This window comes from Oncorhynchus keta, chromosome 7 (genome assembly GCF_023373465.1).
Source record: "Oncorhynchus keta strain PuntledgeMale-10-30-2019 chromosome 7, Oket_V2, whole genome shotgun sequence".
Taxonomy (NCBI): domain Eukaryota; kingdom Metazoa; phylum Chordata; class Actinopteri; order Salmoniformes; family Salmonidae; genus Oncorhynchus; species Oncorhynchus keta.
Window position 1 is genome coordinate 25,256,088 of NC_068427.1, and position 6,000 is coordinate 25,262,087.

Here is a 6,000-nt window from a genome sequence, read left to right on the forward strand (position 1 = left end):
CGATTTTGCAAGTTATCAAATACTTGTTCTCCCCACTGTATATTACTGCCAGAAACATGAGCATTTTCAGTTGAGTGCCATTATATTGATCATAAATGTAAAACGGTCAAAAAAGATGAGTGACTACTGTATACTATATAACACCTGCATATTTGCACTTTGAACAGTCCTACTTCTCACCAAGCCAATACTTGAGATGGCAGATACATTCAAACCACACTCAGACATGGGAAAGGTTTATTTGAATAAATGAATTGTTTGTGTGTTAACTAAACTGTTGAAATATTGTGCTCCAGAGGAAACCATTGGTGCAGTGCTAAAACGGAAGGGGAAAGAATTGTGTCGCAGTCAATGGGTGATGTTTTATGCAACCTATACAGAACTGTTATTTAGATTTACACTTGAAATCTCCCCTCCACGATCTCATTCTCATGACCCAGGGTTGGTTAATGTACTCAATAGGAGATTTATGCACAAACTATTCATTTAGGGCATAGTGTCACGCCTTGGTCTTAGTATTTTGTGTTTTCGTTATTTATTTGGTCAGGCCAGGGTGTGACATGGGTTTATTTTGTTGTGTTTCGTATTGGGGTTTTAGTAGGCATTGGGATTGCGGCTGAGTAGGGGTGTCTAGCATAGGCTTGGCTGCCTGAGGCGGTTCTCAATCAGAGTCAGGTGATTCTCGTTGTCTCTGATTGGGAACCATATTTAGGTAGCCTAGATTTCACTGTGTGTTTTGTGGGTGATTGTTCCTGTCTCTGTGGAGTTTCACCAGATAGGCTCGGTCACTTTGGTTTTTCTTTTTTACTTGTTTTGGAAGAAGAGAACGAGCGCCATTCTCCTTGCGGAGATGGTGCTAAATACATCAACACGGTCGGTCCCTGGGATTGGGCTGGCCAACACGATTCGGTTTGCTTGGAAGGAAAAGGAGTTGGAGCCTTTAGGACGGGAATCTTTTGGAAGGATAATATTGATGGGGATTCTAAAGCTGACGGTGAAGGACGTGTTTTGTTTCCAAGGCAACTCGTTGGAGGGAGCATACGACGTGGCACTATATACAGAGGAAAAACACGATGATATCCTGAGAAGGGCAAGAGCAGTGGGAGGTGAGAGGCCGATGTGCCACTACGAAATAACAAGCCTGGCGAAGAATAACTTTAGGGTTGTAACTGTCAACATTTACAACCCTTACGTTAAGGACGAAGAGGTGAGGGCTTTTCTGGGGAGATACATGGATAACGTCTCCTCAGCAAGGCACCTCAAAGACTCCCTTGGGTTTTGGAATGGGAGGAGAGGCTTCCAGGCCCTCCTCAGAGAGGACCCAAAGGGACATGGTGGCTACCTCCATCCTCCTGCTATGTTCTCCCTAGGGGCTGACAGGGGGACGTTGTTTTATGCACGTCAGCCCCAATTTTGCAGGCGCTGTATGGCCTACGGTCACATATTCGCCTCGTGCAGTACAAGAAAATGCAGGTTCTGTGCATCTGAGGATCACGAGGCGAGGGATTGTGACAAGCCTAAGACGTGCCATGGGTGTTGCTCGTCAGCACACCTGTGGCGGGGGTGCCCGGCCCGTCAGAGGTCATATGCGTCTGCGGCTGGGGGGGGAGCAGGAGCGGGGGATGGGGGAAGGAGGGGAAGGAAGCACGCCTCATGACCAGAGTACTGCTGGTTTCCCCAGGCCCTCAACTTCTGTTGGGTGGGGACACACCTAACAAGACTCAGGACTGGGTACAGGAGGAGGTGGGGAGTTTTTTGTTTGGGGACTCAGCCTCCACAATTTTTTTCCAAACCAGCTGCAACACTGGGGAGGGGGAGGATTGTGGGGGTAGACCCAGGGTGCAGGGCACCCCGGAGCCAAACACTATTCCTGCATCCTGGGATGGTGTGATGGAGGAAGAGGGGGGGATGTCGGGAGTACAGATGGTGTTCTCACCGGTAGATATGTAGCAGGGGAGCATCGGGTGAGTCTCCTGTTTTTTTTTCTGTCTGGGTTTAGAATTTGAGTGTATTACATGTTTTTATTTTTTCATGGGGTCTAATTTTACTTTTGTTAGTTTAAATGTAAGGGGTTTAAGGGATTTTGTTAAGAGGAGGGCGGTTTTTAGTTATTTGGAGGGTGTGAGGTTTGATTTTTGTTTTTTACAGGAGGTTCACCTGAGGGATGGAGGGCATGTTAGTAGGTTTAAGAAGGAGTGGGACAAGGGGGAGTCGGTTTGGGGTGTTGGGGGGGTGCACTCATCGGGGGTAGGGATTTTGTGTGGGCACAGGGGGGTAAAAGTGGAGGATTCTTTTGTGGTAATGCAGGGGAGGGTTATCGGGGTGGATGTCACGATAAGGGATTGTAAATTTAGATTAGTGGTGGTGTATGGGCCACAGGTGGTGGCAGACAGGAGGGAGATGGTGAACTGTCTGACGCCCCTGTGTGTCACAAATAGGAAATTAGTGATAGGGGTGGATTTTAATACAGATTTAGGAAGAGGGGGGATAGCAGTGCGGGCGCCATTGCTAGGCTAATGGATTGCCATGGTCTGGTAGATGGTGGTCTGCACACTACTCCGAAAATGGACGGTCCTACATGGCGCAACTCCAGGGGGGTTGAGCGGAGGCTCGACTATATTTTTGTACCCAGGTCTTTGGGTAAGTTGTCTGGGCGGCTGTTGCCTGTTTACTTTTCGGATCAAGACGGGGTGCTCCTGCAGGTGGGGTCGCCAGTCTGCCTCTTTGATAGGGGGTACTGGAAGCTAGATCGGGATGTGCTGTAGGAGCAGGCTTTTGTTGACGGGTTTTATGGTTTCTTTTGGAGGCTTGAGGGCCTCCGGTCCATGTGCGAGGGGGTGTTAGAGTGGTGGGAATTAGTTAAGGTGAGATAATAGGGTATTGCAAGAGGAAAAAAGGGAGGAGAGGAGGGAGGTGGATCGTATCCAAAGGTTAATTGAACTCGAATACGAGGCAGGCAACCTCGGCGGGTCGTTTGACTGGGAGAGATCCGCAACCCTAAAGGCACAGCTCAGGGAGTTGCAGGAGCGGAAGGCTCGAGCTTTCCTGGAGCGTGCGCATAGTGGCTTTCTAGAACATAATGAGACTTGTTCTGCTATGTTCTTTAAGTTGGTTAGGGCAAGACAGAGTAGGGAGGTAATGCATGGTGTTAGGGAAGAAAATGGTAGTATAGTTAGAGAACCAGAGGATATGGTCAGGGTGACAACTGATCATTTCAAAGGTTTATTTAAGGAAAGGGAAATAGATGTAGAGCAGGGAAATGTGTTTTTAGAACACTTGTCCAGGCGGTTGCCGGAGGACATTAGAGAAGTGATGGAGGCCCAGATCTCACTAGAAGAGGTTGAGAGCGCTCTTAGAAGGATGGGAAAAGGGAAGGTGCCTGGGATGGATGGGCTGCCGGCTGAGTTTTATCTCAAGTTTTGGGGTATACTTGGACCAGTGGTCCTCGAAGTCTTGAAGGCCATCCTTGAGACGGGGGTCCCGGGGGGATCAATGGCTGTTGGTGTGCTGTCACTTTTATATAAGAAGGGGGAAGTAACAGACCTTGGCAACTGGCGGCCGTTGACCATGCTGTGTGTAAATTACAAGCTACTTGCAAAGGTTTTAGCAGACCGGTTGCGCACAGCCCTTCCCTACGTCGTTCATGAGGATCAGACGTGCGGGGTAGAGGGCCGCTCTATTAGATGGAACCTACAGTTAATCAGGGACTCCATCGCTTGGGTTGAAGATAGAGGACTCTCTTTTATGGTAGCAGCGCTAGATTTTACATTTACATTTAAGTCATTTAGCAGACGCTCTTATCCAGAGCGACTTACAAATTGGTGCATTCACCTTATGACATCCAGTGGAACAGCCACTTTACAATAGTGCATCTAAATCTTTTAGGGGGGGGGGGTGAGAAGGATTACTTATCCTATCCTAGGTATTCCTTAAAGAGGTGGGGTTTCAGGTGTCTCCGGAAGGTGGTGATTGACTCCGCTGTCCTGGCGTCGTGAGGGAGTTTGTTCCACCATTGGGGGGCCAGAGCAGCGAACAGTTTTGACTGGGCTGAGCGGGAACTGTACTTCCTCAGTGGTAGGGAGGCGAGCAGGCCAGAGGTGGATGAACGCAGTGCCCTTGTTTGGGTGTAGGGCCTGATCAGAGCCTGGAGGTACTGAGGTGCCGTTCCCCTCACAGCTAGATCAGGCGAAAGCCTTCGATCGCGTGAATAGATCCTTTTTATTCAGAGTGTTAGGTCGATTAGGATTTGGGGAGAAGTTTATAGGATGGATTCGTACATTATATGTCGGAGCGGGGTGCCGAGTTAGTGTAAATAGTCACTTGGGTGACGTTTTTGACCTCTCGTCTGGGGTCAGGCAGGGGTGTCCACTCTCGGCTCTCCTCTTCGTTCTGTACATGGAGCCTCTGGGGGCTGCCATTAGGGCAGACACAGGGGTAGAAGGCTTGCTGATCCCTGGAAGTGGTGGGCTGCGTGTTAAGATGACGCAGTACGCCGACGACACTTCCTTGCTGTTGTGCAAGGACTCGTGCCTGACAAGGTCCCTTGCCATCTTTGGGGATTTCACCCGAGCGTCGGGAGCAGTTCTGAACCATGCAAAGTCTTCCGTCAAGTTTTTCGGAAGATGGCGCGGTAGAACGGATGTGCCTGGGGGGGTTATGTCTCTGTGAGGGGGCCCTGAGGATTCTCGGGGTCCATTTTGAGACCTCCGGCTCAGCTACGCTAAACTGGAACATGCGTATCGCAGTGGTACAGAGGAAGCTAGCAATGTGGAAAGCTAGGTATTTGTCTTTTATGTGCAAAGTCCTGGTCCTAAAGGTGGATGTGTTGCCGTCTCTTTTGTATTTGGCATACATCTACCCATTGCCGGCTTGTCTGAGGAGGCCTCTAGTGAGGCTTGTGTTTCAGTTTATGTGGAGTGGCAGGTGCGATTTCCCCCTCAAGCTGGACACAATTTTAGTTTCTTTCTTGTTAACGGAGCTTGCTCAGCCAGTGATACACCCGTCCGGTTACCTCCTGCGGGTGTTTTTCTCGTATCAGGCGAGAAGCATAATGGTGTGGTCTAACACGGGTCCTCGGGCGGAACAGCTGCCGTGGCACTTTGGTCATGCGGCCAAGTGGCTGCATGCGCACCTTGAGGTTGAAGTTGCCCGAGTAGGTTTAGATCATAGGCACCTGTACGAGGAGGTCAGAAAGGCAGGGAGTCCGGCGCCTGTAGTGGGCATCTCGGAAGTGGTCTGGGAGGGAGTGCAGGCACGGGGTCTGGACAACAGGCTCAAGGACCTGAATTGGTTGAGCCTTCATAAGTGTTTGCTGGTACGTTCCATCTTGTACCGGTATAGTTTGGTGCAATCCCCCACCTGTCCAAGATCCTCTTGTGGCAGGGAGGAGACTGTGCGCCATGTCTTTTGGGACTGTGCCTTTGTCGGAGTAGTATGGGCTAGGGCACGGGTGTTGTTAGGTTTGGTAAAGGGGGATTTTGAATTGACGTGGGCCAGGTTAGAGAGGGGTGTAGGGAGAGCGAGAGGGACGGATAGGGACAAGTTTCTGCTCTGGCTTCTCATGAGTCTCTTTAAACGGGGGCTGTGGGAAGCAAGGAATGAACATGGTGAAGACAGGGAGAGATTGGGGGGTGGAAGGGATAGTGAGGAGGGTGGAAGGAGATTTGAGGGGGAGGATGAAGAGGGAGGAGAGGAAGTGGGGGCAGCATGCTGCTCGGGAGAGGTGGAAGGGGGGTTTAGGGCTGGGTGTCATTTAGATTTGTAAGAGGATAGATTAGGGACGGGGAGATAGGGAAAGGTATTTTGTAGGGTGACGGGGAGGGAAGATGCTCCCTTGAGGTTTTGTTTTGGGTTTATGTTTAGTTTAAATAATTTAATTAAAATACCATTATTTGAGTATGTATGTAAATTATGAGTTGTAAAGAATTAATGGTATTGAAGATAATAAATTATTTTTAATTTTAATTTTTTTTTTTAAATAGGGCTGTTTCGGTTTTCGTT